This window comes from Ranitomeya imitator, chromosome 5 (assembly GCF_032444005.1).
Source record: "Ranitomeya imitator isolate aRanImi1 chromosome 5, aRanImi1.pri, whole genome shotgun sequence".
NCBI lineage: Eukaryota > Metazoa > Chordata > Amphibia > Anura > Dendrobatidae > Ranitomeya > Ranitomeya imitator.
The window spans coordinates 224,648,591-224,671,526 of NC_091286.1; positions in this window are offsets into that span (position 1 = coordinate 224,648,591).

A 22,936-nucleotide genomic window follows, 5' to 3' on the forward strand; every position below is an offset into this window, starting at 1 on the left:
TAGTGTGTGTGATAGGATTAGGGCTTGCGGTCAGCAGAGCTCCCACATCCCAGAGCTCGTCCTGTATGAGGTTTAACTATCAGGTCATTCTTGGTGCTCCTAACCACCAGGTCATAACAGCTGAGGCAACGAAAACTAAATCTCAGAGCAGTTACAAATATTCGGAGACCACCCGATCAACGAGTACACTCGTGTTGTGAATTCTGCTCTTTGGCTCCCTCCGGTGGTTGTTGGTGGTAATGCAGTTATTCCTGAGCAGCAGTCTTGGACAGGTGTTTCTGATAATTGCAATTCTGACTGGGGTATTTAGCTGCGCAGGACTCATTTGTCCTTGCCAGTAGTCAATGTTCCTTTGGAAGTGTTGGTCCTCTGCCTGGCCTCTCCTGCTTGATGCCAATTCAGCTAAGATAAGTGTTTGCTTCATTTTTTTAGACACACTGCTGTGTGTTTATTTTCTGTGCTTATCTTGTTTCTATTTTGTTCCTGCTAGACTGTGCCTGATGTTTTTCTCAGTCTAGTTGGACTCGCTGGAGTCGCAGATATACTCTCCACATCTTTAGTTAGGTGGTGGAGTTTTTGTATTTTTCTGCTGTGGATATTTTGTAGTGTTTTATGCTGACCGCATAGTATCCTATACTATCCTTTCCTATCTAGGTCGAAGTGGCCTCCTTTGCTTATCCCTGTTTTCTGTCTGCATGTGTCTTTTCCTCTCCTACTCACAGTCATTATTTGTGGGGGGCTACCTATCCTTTGGGGATCTACTCTGAGGCAAGAGAGTTTTCCTATTTCCATCTTTAGGGATATTTAGTCCTTAGGCTGTGTCGAGGTGTCTAGGTCTGGTTAGGCACACCCCACGGCGGTGATAGGATCAGGGTTTGCCGTCAGTAAAGTTACCACTGCTCCAGCGAAGGTCTTTTCATGCTGCTCCAAGGCCACCTGACCATAACACACTCGCTCATCACTAGTATTCACCTATTCAGACTAGTTTTGATGTGCCATTCAGTTTTCTATTATTTTAAGAAAAAAGTTAGTTATATATCCATCTTTAATCTTTGCTAAAAAATTATTTACTATTCAGTTTACCAAATAAAGGTTTTGAATGTAGAATGGTACAGTCAGTCTCCTGAAGGTGACTTTAATAGCTAAAAGTTCTTTATTTCCAATGTCATAGTTCTTTTCTGCAGATAAAATAGTATGAGAAAGGAATCCACATTGATGAAGCTGCATTTTGTCTCCAACAAAACGGCTGTGACAAAACGGCTCCCACCACAGTCAGAGGCATCTACTTTGACAGCAACTGTGAAGAAGTAGAAAGAGTCTTTAGTTTGCTAAAAACCACTTGTACACCAGGAGACCAGAAAAACACTTTGGTTTTCTTTTAGAGTGAAGCAATTGGTAAAATGATTTTTGAAAAGTTTTTAACGAATCTTCCATAGAAATTTGCAAATCCTATAAAGTGATGGACATTTTTAAAATTTCTTGGGGTAGGCCTGTCAACTACCTCTCGGAATTTACTGGGAAGCATGCTCAGACCTTCTGGGGAGATGATATATCCCAGAAATTGAGCCCTAGCTTGTTCAAATTCACATCTTTTGAGTTTGATATGGAGATGATTTTCCTGTAGACATTCCAGGACTAACTGGACATGCTTGCAATGCTCCTCCAAGGAATCTGAAAATATAAGAATGTCATCAAGATTAAAAACAAACGGATCTAAGAAATCTCTAAAAACATCATTAATGAAGTGCTGAAAGGTGGCTAAGGACAAAAGACATAACCAGGTATTAAAAATTTCCATATCTAGTTCTAAAAGCAGATTTCTAAGGGCAAAATCGTATTAGATTATAAGGCCCTCTTACACCGAATTTGGTGAAATTCTTGGCACAAAGCAGTAACTCCAGCAACTTAGGAAATAAGGGGAGTGGGTAGCGATTTTTAATGGTAATCTTATTTATTTCTCTGTAATCAATACGTGGCTGCAGAGTTGAATCCTTCTTTTCTACAAAAATCAAAGGTGCTTCAGCTGGAGACGAAGGTTGCATGAAGTCTTTCTCTAAATTTTCATCTAGATATTCTTTTAGTACTTTCAATTCTGGTTCATAAACATTGAACTTTTGCCCAAACGGAATATATGCTCGAGGAAGCAATTCAATGAGACAGTCGTGATAACGGTGAGGAGGCATTTGAAAGGCTTCATTCTTACTTCAGACCTCACTTAACTGCTGGTACTGAGGTCATAGTTTATCATAATTTTGATAAGAAATGTCAGATACTTGAATTTGTTTGAAAACAAATAAATTAGCATGGCAATTGTTTTTACAGTGCTCAGAGGGAAAGGTAATGGTCCTTGATGCTCAGTTGATAGAAATGCTATGGATTGAAAATCAGGGAATTCCTAGAATAACTGGAAATTTTGGAGAGGAAATAAGATGAAAACTAACTGCTTCATGGTGATTTGGTTTAATGCAGATTTCAAGTTCAATTGTCAAGTATTAAGGCCAGAAGATAAAGGTGATCCATCCACAGTTTCAATATTGCTTAACATGCATTTAGTCCTACTTGCAATGCTATAATCAAGTGTAAATTAAAATTCCATGAAATTTCCTCCTGCTCCAGAATGTAACATGAAAAAATATTGCATTTTTCTGTAATTCCTTCCATGACAGCACCACAGGACATTGCCTCCCAAAACTAATTAGGGACAGGAAACACAAGAGATTTAAAGAGCCCTAACCCTCCCTCCATCCTTAGTGTTCTTCCTGTCCCTAATTGATGAAGAGGTTTCTTTCCGAAAATGTTGGGGCCAGCAAGTAGTCTCTATATTTAGGGTACCTTAAGCTGGGCACACTGGGATCGATCATCCTGCACCTTCCTGCCTGCGCTTCTCCAGTTCCGGAGAAGGAACGCACCATCCTCCTGCGCCTAGAGCAATGCTGGATGGTGAGAGTGACTGAGGGCTTCCCGTAGCTCCCCAGCTGGATAGGTCATCTCCCATCTCCTCTGTGAGGAATCACTCCTGCTGTCTCACTTCCGCAGCTTTTCTGGCAGGCTGGGGCATGCATGACGCGCACTGCCGAGTCACTGAAGTGCAGCGTCACTTCCAGATGCATTGCATGGTGGAACAACGCTGCCATTTTAGCGTGAAATTTGAATTTGAGATTAAGGAAATTGCTCAAATGACAGGACATGACATCAGAAGAGGGAAGATCTCATTTCATTGGATGCTGAAATCGCTAGATTACAGTTTCCTGGATAAAAGGACCCTGGAAGAAGACAACATCAGATAGGACTGAGGCTATGATGATGAATGTGTCTTCCCTTAGAGCTGAAGAGTTCAGTGCAAACCCTGGCCCAGTGAGTTTACCTGGTAAGGGTAGGTCCCTTTAGCACAGGATCCTTTATTATGGCATCCTCCTCTTCCTCTTTTTAGGGAGACAAGGATCCTGCACCAAAATCTAAAGAAAAATCTGTTGCAAGTGTGCCATTTGCAGTAAAAAAAAGCTTCTCTCCACCCACATTGAAGAATGGTTGGAGGAAGACAAAATTATTCCAAGTTACAGCACTGAGCAGGATGATAAAAATGTCTTCTTTTTCCCAGATGACATGGAGGAACTATTACTCACTGTCAGAAATACAATGGGTGTAGAAGAGAAAACGTCTCACAGAGTCCAGGATGAGATGTTCGGGGGCTTAAGATCAAGAAAGAAAGTGGTGAATCCCATCAATGACAATGTTAAGAATTTAATTATGGATGAATGGGAGTTCACAGAAAGGAAGCTGAACATCCCAAGTTATCTGAAGGCCAACTTCCCTCTAAATGTAGACATTTTTAAGTGCTGGACAGAAATTCCTAAAGTTGATATTCAGGTGACCAGGGAAGCAAAAAACTATCCTGCCCTTTTGAGGACTCCTCCCAACTTAAGGATCCACTTGATCACAAAATTGATAGTCTGTTGAAGAAGTTTTCGGAAACATCTGTGGCTGCCTTAAGAACGAATGTTGCAACAACCTTCGTCATAAAAGCCATGTTTTGTTGGTTGCAACAGCTGGAGAATCATATCAGGGGAGGTAACCCTAGACAAGATCTTCTGGTCTCATTACCCCTCTTGCAAAAAGCAGCAGGATTCCCAGCAGATGCCTCTTGTGGAATATGTCAGGATTGCAGCAAGAGCTTCGGGTCTTTGTAACACCACAAGAAGAGCGCTAGGTTAAAGATATGGAGTGGAGATATCCTATCCAAATCTACTCCTTTCAGAGGGGAATACATGTTTGATCCATCTCTGGACAATGTGCTGGAGAAGGTGGCCGATAAAAAGATGTCTCTTCCCAAAACTAAAACCTTCAAAAGTAGGGCATTTTGTCCCCCACAAACACAAAATCCTTAATATAGATGAAAAGATAAATAGGGACATTGGAGTTACCCAAAAGGAGGAAAAGGAGGAATGTCTTTCAGAAAAAATATTCTGAAAGGCGATGACTCCAAACAAGTAAAGGGCAGATTTTCAAGTTTCTTCTCACAGTGGTGGGAAATAACATCAAACCACAAAATTCTAAGGCAGCACTCTGTAGCGCTATAATAAATAAATAATCTTTATTTTTATAGCGCTATCATATTCCGCAGCGCTTTACATTTTGCACACATTATCATCACTGTCCCCGATGGGGCTCACAATCTAAATTCCCTATCAGTATGTCTTTGGAATGTGGGAGGAAACCGGAGTGGCCGGAGGAAACTCACGCAAACACGGAGAGAACATACAAACTCTTTGCAGATGTTGCAGATGTTGTTCTTGGTGGTGCTATAGCATGCAAACATAAAATATGAAAATTGAATTTCATTACTGTACTAGAAATATGAAAAATTGAGAATGCTTAGCGCATAAATTGGTCAATTCATGTGTACCTGGCAGCCAAGTTAAGGCTTTTCTCGTTACCAGGACTTAATGACAATCCTCTCTTAGACAGTCTACAGTTCTCTGGGAACCTAATGTGAATCCTCTCTTGGACTAAAGTCTATATCCCTGTGGAGGGGTAGAATCCTGCTGCAATTAAAAATACCTAAGGCTAAGGGGCGAAGTGCTCAGTCAGAAGGCTAATAGAAATATAAAAAAACTGACGGTCACATCCAAACATAAATCAGGTCTGAACAGGTGCCAACTCATATACAATGAAACAGATAAGGCAGCACTCTGTAGCGCTATTGCATGCAAACATAAAATATGAAAACTGAATTGCATTACTGCACTAGAAATGTGAAAAATTGAGAACTCCTTAACGTGGCTGCCAGGTACACATGAATTGGCCAATTTATGCGCTAAGCATTCTCAATTTTTCACATCAATTGTGGTGAACTTGGACATATGGGAGTACAATTTCCATGTATTTGGACAAATGAACACGTGTTTTGGGCACACAAAATGAGAACTGAAAATGCAATGTAGATAGAAAAGGAATCGTATGGAAAGCAGTAGGTGATGATGATGGAGCTGATGACAATAACAAGGCACTACTTGTGGTTGAAGACTGTTTACCAGAAAAATCATGAGGAGAGGAAGGAAGACAGCTTGCTCCTGGCTCATCTAGTTTCCTTTATATGAGCAGATGATGCCGACTTGTGCTGATGAAGTCACGGATTTCCTATTCAAGGTGTGTCAGGATGCAGTTGACTTTTTTCCAACAGCATACGGCTACGTTCACATTAGCGTCGCGTCGCTGTTGCGTCGGCGACGCAGCGGCGACGCACGGAAAAACGCGCGTTTTGCGACGCGTGCGTCGTTTTTTGCCGAAATCGGACGCAAGAAAAATGCAACTTGTAGCGTTTTCTTGCGTCCGACGCTAGCGTCTAAAACGACGCACGTGTCGGAAAACGCGTGCAAAAAGACGCACGCGTCCCCTATGTTAAACATAGGGGCGCGTCGCCGCTGCGTCGTCGCTGCGTCGCCGACGCAACAGCGACGCACATTAGCGTAACGCTAATGTGAACGTAGCCTAACCTGCACAGTGCAATGAACTGGTCCTCCAGCAATGTGGAAGAGAATTTCCAGACACGAGAAGCCCGTATGTTCAATCAAACCTTTCAGATGCTGCAGAGCTATCTCTATAGCATTATCTGCTTCAGAGCAGATCACAGGAAATATGATTTGGCTCTAGAGGATATTTTTGACACATATCATCTGCACTGGATATCCCTTTTGCCAACAAGCTCCTTCTCTGCTGCATCCAACTCTTTGCCAAATGTCTCTAGTTCCCAGATTTAGTCTAACACAATTGTCATCATCATCATCTGACAGGTGTCTCTATTTGTAAAATGGATATTGCTCCTTGTCCTCCTTCCTCCTACACTTTTTCAATTGATTCCCACTCTGAGGTTTGCTTTGACTCAGAGGGCTACTACCATGGACAGTGTCCCTATCACCTTGGTTCTCAGAACCTGTCACACAGATTGACACTGGAGGCATGTTGTCCATCTACTCCAGCACAATGTCTTCTGAGGACAAAGTGTGACTAATAATGTATTTTAAAATATCAACTGGACGTTTTTCTGGTGTATTATGTTCTTTAGACCCCCGGGTGCTGTGGTTTAACAGACTGGAGAAATTCCACTGAGTGTAAAATGAACTATTATAGTGGTAGAGGAGGTGGACAGAGCAAAAGCTGACTACAACTGATGTCAACATCAGAAACTACATTATTATGCTGTGATTAAGAATAGAGATGAGACATATTCCATGTTACGGAATCCACATTCTACCTTCCAATGTGCTTGTCAGAATTAGCAAAGGAGGACAAATGTGACTTGCATTTGGTGTTCCTCCTTCGAGAATGGTTCTAATGACGGTGTTAGAGATGCTGCAAGTGGCAAATACATTGAGGTAACATAGTAACATAGTTAGTAAGGCCGAAAAAAGACATTTGTCCATCCAGTTCAGCCTATATTCCATCATAATAAATCCCCAGATCTACGTCCTTCTACAGAACCTAATAATTGTATGATACAATATTGTTCTGCTCCAGGAAGACATCCATGCCTCTCTTGAACCCCTCCACTGAGTTCGCCATCACCACCTCCTCAGGCAAGCAATTCCAGATTCTCACTGCCCTAACAGTAAAGAATCCTCTTCTATGTTGGTGGAAAAACCTTCTCTCCTCCAGACGCAAAGAATGCACCCTTGTGCCCGTCACCTTCCTTGGTATAAACAGATCCTCAGCAAGATATTTGTATTGTCCCCTTATATACTTATACATGGTTATTAGATCGCCCCTCAGTCGTCTTTTAAATAATCCTAATTTTGCTAATCTATCTGGGTATTGTAGTTCTCCCATCCCCTTTATTAATTTTGTTGCCCTCCTTTGTACTCTCTCTAGTTCCATTATATCCTTCCTGAGCACCGGTGCCCAAAACTGGACACAGTACTCCATGTGCGGTCTAACAAGGGATTTGTACAGAGGCAGTATAATGCTCTCATCATGTGTATCCAGACCTCTTTTAATGCACCCCATGATCCTGTTTGCCTTGGCAGCTGCTGCCTGGCACTGGCTGCTCCAGGTAAGTTTATCATTAACTAGGATCCCCAAGTCCTTCTTACTGTCAGATTTACCCAGTGGTTTCCCGTTCAGTGTGTAATGGTGATATTGATTCCTTCTTCCCATGTGTATAACCTTACATTTATCATTGTTAAACCTCATCTGCCACCTTTCAGCCCAAGTTTCCAACTTATCCAGATCCATCTGTAGCAGAATACTATCTTCTCTTGTATTAACTGCTTTACATAGTTTTGTATCATCTGCAAATATCGATATTTTACTGTGTAAACCTTCTACCAGATCATTAATGAATATGTTGAAGAGAACAGGTCCCAATACCGACCCCTGCGGTACCCCACTGGTCACAGCGACCCAGTTAGAGATTATACCATTTATAACCACCCTCTGCTTTCTATCACTAAGCCAGTTACTAACCCATTTACACACATTTTCCCCCAGACCAATCATTCTCATTTTGTGTACCAACCTCTTGTGCGGCACGGTATCAAACGGTTTGGAAAAATCGAGATATACCACGTCCAATGACTCACCGTGGTCCAGCCTATAGCTTACCTCTTCATAAAAACTGATTAGATTGGTTTGACAGGAGTGATTTCTCATAAACCCATGCTGATATGGAGTTAAACAGTTATTCTCATTGAGATAATCCAGAATAACATCCCTCAGAAACCCTTCAAATATTTTACCAACAAGGGGGCTGCGATGGCACTATTTTATTTAGGAAATAAAGACCCCACATTGGGGAATTGGGCTTTACATTACATTTGGCCTACTTCTTAACTCTGTCTTCTGCAATGTCTCTGCTTTACCTGCCACTAGATCACCAAGGTAAACGTGCTCTGTACGGTGAATTTTGGGCAAGGGAGCTGTGATGACTAGTGTTGAGCATTCCGATACCGCAAGTATCGGGTATCGGCCGATACTTGCGGTATCGGAATTCCGATACCGAGATCCGATACTTTTGTGGTATCGGGTATCGGTATCGGATACATAGAGATGTGTAAAATAAAGAATTAAAATAAAAATATTGATATATTTACCTCTCCGGCGGCCCCTGAACTCAGCGCGGGTAACCGGCAGGCTTCGTTGTTCAAAATCAGCGCTTTTAGGACCTGAGAATCACGTCCCGGCTTCTGATTGGTCGCGGGCCGCCCATGTGACCGCCACGCGACCAATCACAAGCCGCGACGTCACCGCAAGCTATTAACGCGCTCATTTTTAAAAATGAGCGCGTTAATGGCTTTCAAAGACGTAGCGGCTTGTGATTGGTCGCGTGGCCGCGACCAATCACAAGCCGCGACGTCACCGCAAGCTATTAACGCGCTCATTTTTAAAAATGAGCGCGTTAATGGCTTTCAAAGATGTAGCGGCTTGTGATTGGTCGCGGCCACGCGACTAATCACAAGCCGCGACGTCACCGCAAGCTATTAACGCGCTCATTTTTAAAAATGAGCGCGTTAATGGCTTTCAAAGACGTAGCGGCTTGTGATTGGTCGCGGCCACGCGACTAATCACAAGCCGCGACATCACCGCAAGCTATTAACGCGCTCATTTTTAAAAATGAGCGCGTTAATGGCTTTCAAAGACGTAGCGGCTTGTGATTGGTCGCGGCCACGCGACCAATCACAAGCCGCGACATCACCGCAAGCTATTAACGCGCTCATTTTTAAAAATGAGCGCGTTAATGGCTTTCAAAGACGTAGCGGCTTGTGATTGGTCGCGGCCACGCGACCAATCACAAGCCGCGACGTCACCGCAAGCTATTAACGCACTCATTTTTAAAAATGAGCGCGTTAATGGCTTTCAAAGACGTAGCGGCTTGTGATTGGTCGCGTGGCCGCGACCAATCACAAGCCGCTACGTCTTTGAAAGCCATTAACGCGCTCATTTTTAAAAATGAGTGCGTTAATAGCTTGCGGTGACGTCGCGGCTTGTGATTGGTCGCGTGGCCGCGACCAATCACAAGCCGCTACGTCTTTGAAAGCCATTAACGCGCTCATTTTTAAAAATGAGCGCGTTAATAGCTTGCGGTGACGTCTCGGCTTGTGATTGGTCGCGTGGCGGTCACATGGGCGGCCCGCGACCAATCAGAAGCCGGGACGTGATTCTCAGGTCCTAAAAGCGCTGATTTTGAACAACGAAGCCTGCCGGTTACCCGCGCTGAGTTCAGGGGCCGCCGGAGAGGTAAATATATCAATATTTTTTATTTTAATTCTTTATTTTGCACATCCCTATGGATCCCAGGGCCTGAAGGAGAGTTTCCTCTCCTTCAGACCCTGGGAACCATGAGAATACCTTCCGATACTTGATGTCCCATTGACTTGTATTGGTATCGGATATCGGTATCGGCGATATCCGATATTTTTCGGGTATCGGCCGATACTATCCGATACCGATACTTTCAAGTATCGGACGGTATCGCTCAACACTAGTGATGACTAGTGTTGAGCATTCCGATACCGCAAGTATCGGGTATCGGCCGATACTTGCGGTATCGGAATTCCGATACCGAGATCCGATACTTTTGTGGTATCGGGTATCGGTATCGGATCCATAGGGATGTGTAAAATAAAGAATTAAAATAAAAAATATTGATATATTCACCTCTCCGGCGGCCCCTGGACATCACGCTGGTAACCGGCCGGCTTCTTTGTTTAAAATGAGCGCCTTTAGGACCTGAGAATGACGTCGCTGCTTCTGATTGGTCGCGTGCCGCCCATGTGACCGCCACGCGACCAATCAGAAGCCGCGACGTCATTCTCATTCACTAAACTCCTAATTCTAGGAATTGAGGACCTGCAAATGACGTCGCGGCTTCTGATTGGTCGCGTGGGTATCGGCCGATACTATCCGATACCGATACTTTCAAGTATCGGACGGTATCGCTCAACACTAGTGATGACACTATTTTATTTAGTAAAAAAAGGATCCCACATTGGGGAATTGGTCATTACATTATATTGGGACTACTTCTTAACTCTGTCTCCTGCAATGTGTCCTTTAGATCACCATGATGAACGCGCTCTGTACGGTGAATTTTGGGCAAAGGGGCTGTGATGACACAATGTTATTTAGTTAAAAAAAGGACCTCACATTGGGAAATTGGGCCTTACATTATATTGGGTCTACTTCTTAACTCTGTCTCCTGCAATGTGTCCTTTACCTGCCACTAGGTCACCAGGGTGAACGTTCTCTTTGTTAAGGGTCGAGTTCCCGCCTCTGCACATGGGGAATCATGAACCATCTCCACTGTGGTATCTCATTCTTCTCCAGCCACAGTGGAGCCTGCTCAGTGGAGACGTTTGTCCCAGCATCTGGCTCAGCTTGATACTATGTGGATGGTTACTGCTGCCTTTCCAGGCTCAGCCATTGTAGCCAGTACTGGTCAGCGGCGAGCAGACGTCTCTGGGACTAAGTCCTGCTTTTCCCCTTCTGAGCATGACTGGGGGTAAGACCTCTCATTGGAGGTCAGGGGTCACATGCTCAGGTACTGTGGCAGCTCCCATTGGTCTTCTAGGAAGGTCCTGAAGTTGCTGCAGCTACAAAAGGTTTGCATTGCCACACGGCTATGCGCTAGTATCAGCTTATGTTATGAGCTTTAGCTACTCAGTGGTCTTGTCTCCTTGTGGTCAGTGTCTGGCTGAAATAAGCCACTAGAATACCGGCACCTCCGGTGAGGAGTTTGTATGGTGAATTCACGGCTGGCGTAAAGCGATTAGAATTCCGGCTCCAACGGAGAGAAGGTGTTTGTGTGCTTGCTACTCCCTGACCACTGATTGTTTTTGCTCTGTTAGGCAGCTGTGTTCCCCTGTGATGCTAACAGGGCACAGCATTTTCCCTTCTGTTCGACTCTGTAAAGTAACAGAGTTCACTTTTACCGCCATATTGTGCCACCATTTGCTAGCAGCAGGTTAGTCTGCTGCATGGTGGACCCCGGGCAGTGAACGCACCAATAATAATATCTAAATATATTTGGTGCATTCCGCCAGCCCCAACACTCTGTACAGTGAATTTTGGGCAAGGGGGCAGTGATGGCACTATTTTATTTAGTAAAAACAGGACCCCACATTGGGGAATTAGGCATTACATTACATTGGACCTACTTCTTAACTCTGTCTTCTGCAATGTGTCCTTTAGCTGACACTAGATCAACGGGGTGAACATGCTCTGTACGGTGAATTTTGGGCAAGGGGGCTGTGATGGCACTATTTTATTTAGTAAAAAAGGAAACCACATTGGGGAACTGGGCATTACATTACATTGGACCTACTTATTAACTCTGTCTCCTGCAATGTGTCCTTGAACTTACACTAGATCACCAGGGTGAACATGCTCTATACGTTGAATTTTTGGTAAGGGGGCTGTGATGGCACTATTTTATTTAGTAAAAAAAGGACCCCACATTGGGAAATTGGGCATTACATTACTTTGGGCCTACTTCTTAACTTTGTCTCCTCCAATGACTCCTTTAACTGCCACTGGATCACCATGGTGAACGTGCTCTGTACGGTGAATTTTGGGCAAGGGGGCTGTGATGGCACTATTTTATTTATTAAAAAAAGGAGCCCACATTGGGGAATTGTTTGTCAGCTCATGCCCTCCATTACAAGTCTCAGAGACCCACACCGCTACATTGGTCTTACTTCTTAACTCTTTTTCCTGTGTTAGGGTGGTCTGCAAGTCAGACCCTCAGGGATATTGGATAGTTGCCTGATCATGAGATCGTTCAAACAAGTGATGGACAGAGAGATATAATCTGTTTCAAAACCTTAAACCTTTACTGGTTACATGCAGTTATATACTCTTTTGAGTAGGCGTATACATTATGTTTGAGCGCAAATCAGCTGTTTATTACAAATGAGATCATTCTTGGTTGATCAGGTAATTTTCCATAAGAAGTGAACTGTGAACAGATGTTTAATGTTGTAAGGTCCCAAGATCCATCTAATTAGCCTCACCCTAATACAGTTTATAACCCATTATCTAGCTAATAGGCGTAGTCATGTAAGCAGTTCTAATCAAAGGACAGAATGACATAGCAAAGCTGGGCACATCTTAGAAATGTCTTGTTAGACTTAGAAATATTTATATGTAAATTAAAGAATATATCAAGGTGGTCCCTGATTTCCCCATCACCTGCAATGTCTCTTCCTTATCTCCAACGACATGACCTGGGTGAACGTGTTCTGTACTTTTATAGGCCACAGAATTTTGAGCAAGGGGGGCTGTGATGGTAATACTATATTTTTAAAAAGGGTACCCCATTGGTAAAACCACATCCTTGTTGGCAAAGACTTCATAACATTTGTATTTCTTTAAGAGCTCACTTGGAAAGCTCCTTTTTGTGTTGCCTGGTTGCTCACATTGGACACAATAGACTTCATATAAATTTGATAAAGCAATGCTGTTACTTTGGCTCAGTAGTTCATTACAAATATTTTTTTGTCGACTATATTAGTTTCTCTCCTTGAGAGCAATAACTTTGGCTGCCTCAAATGTACAAATGGCGAATATACAAATGGCGATTTAGAATCCAGATTAAAATACTGTATACCGAATGCATTCATACAATCACATAGCTGCATTTCTTGTAAAACATTTACAGAAGTGACAGACAATACTCATAGTGACACAATCTTGATAAATGTTTGTTTATTCACTTCACAAACAGTTCTAAGCCTCTATATGTTTGCTGTTTGCCATTGTAAAACATTAAGGTTTACTGAAACTCTGCCTGCGGTGATTTGATCTAAATCCTTAGTATACTGTATGTAGTTAATCTTCATATATACGTAATTACTATGTGTATTTAATCCTTATATGTACTTATTAACCTTTGTATGTTAACATATACAAAAGTGTACGCACTCACACTATTCAATCATACTATTCCTTGAATTTTGTAGTTTGAAAAAAAATTGCATTGTATTGCAAGTATTAGCCTTATTTAAAACCATATCTAAACCTTAGTGTTAAAAACATCAAAAATAAAATTGCCAAATTCTCCTGTAAATAATTCTGCAAAGACAGAACCATTATACAATTAAAAAACACGAGTGGATTTTCATGGGCCCATGCAGTATGTGGGTTCCAAGGTGTAATGGGGTGCATATGACTGACTATGCAGCATGGTTGGCCTTGCTGCCAATGTGTAAAACAAAGGAGTACGGGAGAACAAAATGAATATTGTGAAGTGGATTTTCATGGGCCCATCCAGTATGTGGGTTACAAGGTGTAATGGGGTGCATATGACTGACTATGCAGCAGGGCTGGCCTTGTTGCCAATGTGTAAACAAAGGAGTACGGGAGAACAAAATGCATATTGTGAAGTCGATTTTCATGGGCCCATCCAGTATGTGGGTTCCAAGGTGTAATGGGGTGCATATGACTGACTATGCAGCAGGGCTGGCCTTGCTGCCAATGTGTAAAACAAAGGAGTATGGGAGTACAAAATGTATATTGTGAAGTGGATGTTCATGGGCCCATCCAGTATGTGGGTTCCAAGGTGTAATGGGGTGCATATGACTGACTATGCAGCAGTGCTGGCTTTGCTACCAATGTGTAAAACAAAGGAGTACGGAGTACAAAATGCATATTGTGAAGTGGATTTTCCTGTGCCCATCCAGTATGTGGGTTCAAAGGCTTATTGTTGTGCATATGAATTGGTAGCAGGTCAGGCCTTGAATTCAATGCAACACTTTTTTCAGGTGTCCCCCCTGGACATCTTATGAAAGGGATATTGTGGTGCGTCGTAATTCTTGGCAGCCCATCCACTCACAGCATAGGCTACAACAGCTTAGGCGACCCACTGTTTAATAATGGCCCTTTAAGAAGATTAATGCCACCTGATGCACCAGTAAAAATAGGCTTTGTGACTTTAAGACTCCCTTCTTCATAAATGAAACAAGATGGTCTGCTTATTTGTCACACACCACATGGCCAGCTAGAGTTGTTAAATGTCACAATGACATTTCCCAGTGAATGCATTTGTAGTGGTTGAAAGCAATGCTAAAGTTGAAAAACGCTTCAAAAATGCAGTGTCTGAACTAAGCCTAAATGGGGGAGGAAATTTTGTGTCTGGGGTTAAATATTTGGCCTTACAGGCAAGTCATTAACCTGCAAAGGATGTACCTTGACATATTTCCCAGCAAAATCCGTTTTGGTTTCGTTTTAGTGTGTTTTTTGTTGCACCGGGAAAAAATGCATGAATCTTGGAAAAAAATGTTTACAGCTGTGAACTAGGCATAGGGAATGCTTCCAGGAGAGATTCCCATGATGTTCCTGTGTGATTTGAGCAGTGTTTCCATCATTTTCAGATGTTTTTAGACCTTAAAAGGACCCCCGGGGGGATTGCGGTAAATATACTCGGGTCTCCCATAGACTTACATTGGGCTTGTTGTTCTGGCCGAGTACCCGAGTATTCCAATCTGCTCGACCCAAGCAACGAGCACCCGAGCATTTTAGTGCTTGCTCATCACTAAAGAATATCAACAATTGAAGATATAATAATTACAGGAAGAGAGACAAAAGAACGGATATCCCTTCAGCCTCTAGACTTCAGGTAATTAATTTATCTGAGGTTGAACTTGAAAACCTCAGTTATAAGTCCTAAGCCTGGGCCTCTCATTCATCGACTGCTCCATTTGATTCCTTTCTAGCTATAAAATCCTCCATCTATTTGCACAGAAGCTAGTGTTAATTAAACTACATGAGAAACCTAGCACTGGAGAAGATTGGAATGCAAGGGAATTGGCATTGGAGGAATTGAACGAAGCAAATGAAAAGCCTAATACTAGGGTAAGTTCCTACCCACTGTCCCTAAAAAGTTCCCAACTCTTAACCTCTATCCCAATGTGGAACTTTTTGTCAAACTGGTGACTGATGAATTTGAAAAGATCCCCCCCCAAAATCACCTATGGTAATCTCACTTTTGTTCAGGCACTTAGAGACTTGAGGAATCTCAAGGAAGTTTTGATTAAACTGGCAGATAAAGTAGGCAATGTGGTGATATGACCAATAAAATCATACGAAAAAGAAGCATTTTGACAACTGAGATGCACCACCTGTTACCAGATACTAACGTTCAATCCCACCTTGGCTTTTCAGGGAGAAATATTGGACATTTTGGAAAAGGCCTTTCAGAATGAAATAACAAAGGAGTTGAGGGATAACATGATACCCACATATCCCAATATGGCCTGCATTTATTTCGTTCGAAATCAAGATCCACAAGAACTTGATGGCACATCTTGGATGCCCCATTTTGTCAGTCAATGGAAGCCTTTGTAAGATAATCTCAAAATACCTTAATTTCTACTTAAAACCAATGGTATATAATTTACCATCACAAATTAAGGATACATGGGATGTTCTAAACAAAGTGGAAGGCTTACCCATGGACAGCGACATGTGGCTTGTAACTCTGGATGTAGAGTTACTATACACCTCAATTCAACATCATGATGAGATTCAAGCCACCAGAACCTTCCTGATGATGACCGATCACGACACTGATTTTATCAACTTTCTTCTCACTCTCCTTGAATTTTTGTTAAAACATCATTTTTCATGTTAAAGGAAACCATTTATTTACAGAAACAGGGCACTGCTATGGGGGCAGATTTTGCTCCATCATATGCAAACCTCCTTTTTGGCATGTGAGAGAGGCAGATCTTATTTTTCATCCCCATAGCCTTTATTGAAAAGGTCCTATTTTGGGTCTGCTTCATTGATGACATCCTTATAATCTGACAAGGACAGAACAGGACCTCCTCGGCTTCCTGGACATTCTGATTGACAATAAAATCAATTTATAATTAACTTGTAAATATAGCCAAGCACCTATAGACTTTTTGGACACACAAATATCAAGAGGAAGAAATGGTGCTCTGGAAAAATTGACAGTCAACTCCTTGTTTCATGTAACTTAATCGCATCTCCAACCATTAATAAATGGGATACCTACTGCTCAATTTTTGAGAGTGAGAAGGATATTTCAACCAAGAAAACCTTCTCTAAACATGCTGATGCCCTCACCTCCAGATTTGAAGACAGAGGGAATTCGAGACTGAGCATTAAGAAGGACTTATGAGAGCCACTAAAGCAAGACAAATGCTAATTCAAGACTACCAAAAACAATTATCTTTACAGAAAAAAGGTGAGATTTATCTCTACCTATAATGACAAGTGGTCAGAAGTAAGGAATGCCCTTAAAAAATACTGGCCCCTGTTCCTACTGGATAAGACACTGGTTAAACATATCAACAGTCAAACTTCCATCACCTACAGGAGATTCAGTAATTTTTAAGGACCAATTAATCTATAGCTATTATGCTGGACCCAGTTGAGAAAAGGCATTTGGTTCTAAGGGGCAGAAGTGGGGGTTTTTCCTCTGCAACAGTTGTATTGCATGTCTCAATATGTTATGTGCTTCCACATTTGAGTCCAGCACTGGCGAGAAGACATTTAGTATTACCCAGCACATTACCTGCAATACAATCGGGGTAGTATATTATGCAACCTGCCCATGTTCAAAAATTTATGTAAGTTTGACCTACAGATCTCTGAAAAATTGAGCAAGGGAACACTATAGGAACATCGTGAATGCACAGGAGAGAAAATAGTCTCACTAAAACCGGTTCTGAGACATTTTAAAGTATTTCTTACTGCAATGCCAACCTATTGAAGGTAATAGGGATTGATAAAATGTATATAGATCAGAGAGATGTAAATTGGAGGAGTCTAGCTCAATTGGAGGCCCGGTGGATCTCTAAAACAGGTTCTGTTCAACCTAATGGACTGAATGAGGTCCCAAGTTTTGCCCCTTTCCTTTAAATTTGGTTCCAGTGGTTTTAATTTTGCTTTGTTTTTATATTACCTTGTTTTATTATAAGTAAAACAGGATGATGCCGCGCTAAAGGGAAATGTCTGTGCTAAGGAATCTATATACCAATAGGTGGAGTATACAAAAGTTGCCCCTATTAATAAACTCCCCGCTGAGTCCCTGCTACATGTGATGGGAAAAAAGTGGAAGGATAAGTGCACTGTGATAAATACTATGCTGAGCACAACGTGGTACCAGAGGTGTTGGCACTAAACAATGCGAGTCTGACTCACCGAGGTCTGATGATAGACGTAGTGCCAGAGGTACCAAGGATCCGAGCGCCTGGAACGTGAGTCCAGCACATGAGACGCTGCTCCTGAGGAACAGGTACCGGGCGAGGAAGCCAGCGCCAGGTGGCAGCAGCCAAACAGGAAGGCGGTGAGTCGGCGTGGAAACCAGGAACGCCCCGGCCGGTGGCGTCCCTGGAGACAGTGAAGCAAAACAGAAAAAAAAAAAAATGGCCGACGGGAGCGCTCACTGTGTGACGTCACAAAAAGTGTGGAGCAACACTGGGACCAAGCAGACAACCGACGCGTTTCGAAGGAACGCAGTCCTTCATCAGGGTGAAGAAGGACTGCGTTCCTTCGAAACGCGTCGGTTGTCTGCTTGGTCCCAGTGTTGCTCCACACTTTTTGTGACATCACACAGTGAGAGCTCCCGTCGGCCATTTTTTTTTTTTCAGTTTTTTTTTCTGTTCCTCAGGAGCAGGGTCTCATGTGCTGGACTCACGCTGCAGGCGCTCGGATCCTTGGTACCTCTGGCACTACGTCTATCATCAGACCTCGGTGAGTCAGACTCGCATTGTTTAGTGCCAACACCTCTGGTACCACGTTGTGCTCAGCATAGTATTTATCACAGTGCACTTATCCTTCCACTTTTTTCCCATCACATGTAGCAGGGACTCAGCGGGGAGTTTATTAATAGGGGCAACTTTTGTATACTCCACCTATTGGTATATAGATTCCTCAGCACAGACATTTCCCTTTAGCGCGGTATCATCCTGTTTTACTAATATTGTTTACTTTCATTGACAGCCCTGGCATCTGGCTGTTTTGATACCAGCAGCAAAGGGTATCTTTTCTATTGGTAGCGCTGGTGTTTTCCTTTGTTGTTTTATTATATGTTTTAATAATACTTGTCATCTCAATCTTTCAGTAATATATCTTCACCTTACGCATTTATCAGTGATTGGTGTGGTTTCTTCACTGTGGGTGTAAAGACTTCAGGCATCTACATGTGTGGATAACTCAAGAGCCAACCACTTCCTGATGACTTATTTTCTTTGGGATCTTCTTATATGCCACCACCCAAGGACAATGAAATTTGTCTTATATGCTCAGATTTATGTAATTGGTGCCTTATTATATATACATTTAATAAGTATGTGTTGGGGGTCGAGTTCCCGCCTCTGGACAGGGGGAATCTCAAACCATCTCCGCTGCGGTCTCCCAATCTTCTCCAGCCGCAGTGGAGCCTGCTCAGCCGAGACGTCAGTAGAAGCGTCTGGCTCAGCCTGATGTGGTGCGGATGGTTACTGCTGCCTTTCCAGGCTCAGCCATTGTAGCCAGTACTGGTCAGTGGTGAGCAGACGTCTCTGGGACTAAGTCCTGCTTTTCCCCTTCTGAGCATGCCCAGGGTAAGGCCTCTCATTGGAGGTCGGGGGTCACATGCTCAGGTACTACAGCAGCTCCCATTGGTCCTCTAGGAAAGTCCTGAAGTGGCTCAGGTACTGTAGCAGCTCCCATTGGTCCTCTAGGAAGGTCCTGTAGTTGCTGCAGCTATAAAAGTTTTGCATGGCCACACGGCCATACGCTAATATCAACTACGTTGTATGTTCTGCGCCAGTTTGGTCATGTGTATGCTGTTTCAGTGTTCGGCTGAAATAAGCCCCTAGAATACCGGCACCTTCGGTGAGGAGTTTTGTGTGAGTGGATTCAGGGCCTGGCTGAAATAAGCCCCTAGAATACCGGCACCTCCGGTAAGGAGTTTTGCGTGTGCTATTCTGACTGCATGACCACTGTTCACTCTATTTGGTAGCTGTGTTCCTCTGTGAGGTTAACAGGGCACAGCGTTCTCTTGTCTTAAGTGACTCTGTGAAGTAACAGAGTTCACTTATACCACCATATAGTACCGTCAGTTACTAGCAGCGGGTTTTGCTCCTGCACGGTGGACCCCGGGTTGCAAACATACCTATTACTGTTTAAATATATATTTGGTGCATTCCGCCAACCCCAGGTATATTAATAAACAGTATGTTTATTAATATACCTGTATATACATACTATGCCTGGTCTATATGGCCATCTAGTATCTAATTTATTTAATGCATAAAGTATAGCTTCACATATTGCCTTCAGTTATATATCTTGACTATACACTTAGGGGCATATGGAAATAGATTTTCTTCTCAAAAGGGAACCTGTCAGCAGTTTTGGCTGATATAAGATACGGCCACTGCCTTTCAGGGCTTATCTACAGCATTCTATAATGCTGTAGATAAGCCCCTGGTCCAGCCTGAAAGATAAGAAAAATAAGTTTTATTACACTCACCCGGGGTGGCAGTCCAGCGCGGTCTGGTCCGATGGGTGACGCAGGTCCGAGTCCGGTGCCTCTCATCTTCTTGCGATGTCGCCCTCCTGTTGCTTCATCATTCCTCGGCATAGCATAGGTTTTGCTTACCAAAATCCCGCACTGTCTGTCTGCCATTTCAGCCTTCTTTTCTGCTCGCTTTCTACAACTGAACATGGACAAAACAGAATTCATCATCTTTCCCCCATCTCACTCTACCCCTCCACCAGACCTATCCATCAATGTCAATGGCTGCTCACTATCCCCAGTCCCACATGCCCGGTGCCTCGGGGTGATCCTCGACTCTGCCCTCTCTTTCAAGCCACATATCCAAGCCCTTGCCTCCTCCTGTCGTCTCATACTCAAAAATATTTCCCGGATCCGTGCTTTCCTTGACCGCAACACTGCAAAAACGCTAGTGCATGCCCTTATCATCTCCCGCCTCGATTACTGCAACCTCCTACTCTCTGGACTCCCCTCTAGCACTCTGGCACCACTCCAATCCATCCTACACTCTGCTGCCCGACTAATCCACCTGTCCCCCCGCTATTCCCCAGCCTCTCCCCTGTGTCAAGCCCTTCACTGGCTTCCTATCGCCCAGAGACTCCAGTTCAAAACCCTCACACTGACATACAAAGCCATCCACAACCTGTCTCCTCCATACATCTGTGACATGGTCTCTCGGTACCTACCTACACGCAACCTCCGATCCTCCCAAGACGTCCTTCTCTACTCCCCTCTCATCTCTTCTTCCCATAACCGCATCCAAGACTTCTCCCGTGCTTCCCCCATACTCTGGAACTCTCTACCCCAACACATCAGACTTGCGCCTACCATAGAAACCTTCAAAAAGAACCTGAAGACTCATCTCTTCCGACAAGCCTACAGCCTGCAGTGATCCTCAACCTACTGAACAGCCGCACAGCCAGCTCTTCCCTCTCCTAGTGTATCCTCACCCACCCCCTGCAGACTGTGAGCCCTCGCGGGCAGGGTCCTCCCTCCTTATGTACTCGTGTGCCTTGTTATCTGCTCATGTTTAATATATTTGTCTATATTTGCCCCGTATTCACATGTAAAGTGCCATGGAATAAATGGCGCTATAAAAATGTATAATAATAATAATAATAATAGCACTCCTGCACAGGTGCACTTATCTGCCCTGTTGAGGGCAGAGCAAAGTACTGCAGTGCACAGGTGCCGGACCTTTCTGACCTTTCCCAACACCTTCACACTGCAGTACTTTGGTCTGCCCTCAACAGGGCATATAAGTATGCTTGTACAGGAGCACGATGCCGGAGAGCAAGAAGATAGGAGGCGCCAGACCCGGACCTGTGACACCCATCGGACCAGACCGCACCGGACTGCTCCCTTCAGGTGAGTATAATAATCTTATTTTTCTTATATTTCAGGTCAGACCAAGAGCTTATCTACAGCAATACAGAATGCTTATATACAGAATTATAGAATGCAGACTTGATTAAATGCAAATAGTTTCTGTCAATATTGCTGTGGCCGTCATAGACACTATATGCACGAGCACAGTGTACTTTATTGTATGTATTTATTGACATGGATTCCCACTTACATGTCCGGCAATTTAATTATATATATATATATACAGTACAGACCAAAAGTTTGGACACACCTTCTCATTTAAAGATTTTTCTGTATTTACATGACTATGAAAATTGTACATTCATACTGAAGGCATCAAAACTATGAATTAACTCATGTGGAATTATATACTTAACAAAAAAGTGTGAAACAACTAAAATTATGTCTTATATTCTAGGTTCTTTTGTTCTTAAAGTAGCCACCTTTTGTTTTGATGACTGCTTTGCACACTCTTGGCATTCTCTTGATGAGCTTCAAGAGGTAGTCACTGGGAATGGTTTTCACTTCACAGGTGTGCCCTGTCAGGTTTAATAAGTAGGATTTATTTCTTTATAAATGGGGTTGGGACCATCAGTTGTGTTGTGCAGAAGTCTGGTGGATACACAGCCGATAGTCCTACTGAACAGACTGTTAGAATTTGTATTATGGCAAGAAAAAAGCAGCTAAGAAAAATGAGTGACCATCATTACTTTAAGAAATGAATGTCAGTCAGTCTGAAAAATTGGGCAAACTTTGAAAGGGTCCCCAAGTGCATTGGCAAAAACCATCAAGCGCTGCAAAGAATCTGGCTCACATGAGGACCGCCCCAGGAAAGGAAAGGAAGACCAAGAGTCATCTCTGCTTCTGAGGATAAGTTTATCTGAGGCACAAGCCTCAGAAATCACAGATTAACAGCAGCTCAGATTAGAGACTAGGTCAATGCCACACAGAGTTCTAGTAGCAAACACATCTCTACAACAACTGTTATGAGGAGACTTTGTGCAGCAGGCCTTCATGGTAAAATAGCTGCTAGGAAACCACTGCTAAGGACAGGCAACAAGCAGAAGGGACTTGTTTGGGCTAAAGAACACAAGGAATGGACATTAGACCAGTGGAAATCTGTGCTTTGGTCTGATGAGTCCAAATTTGAGATCTTTGGTTCCAACCACCGTGTCTTTGTGTGATGCAGAAAAGGTGAAAGCATGGAGGAGGAGGTGTGATTGTGTGGGGGTGCTTTGCTGGTGACACTGTTGAGGATTTATTCAAAATTGAAGGTATACTGAACCAGCATAGGTACCACAGCACTATGCTATTCCATCCGGTTTGCGTTTAGTTGGACCACTATTTATTTTACTGGACAATGACTCCAAACACACCTCCAGGCTGTGTAAGGGCTATTTGACCAAGAAGGAGAGTGATGAGGTGCTACGCCAGATGACCTGGCCTCCACAGTCACCAGACCTGAATACAATCGACATGGTTTGGGGTGAGCTGGACCGCAGAGTGAAGACAAAGGGGCCAACAAGTGCTAAGCATCTCTGGGATCTCATTCAAGATTGTTGGAAG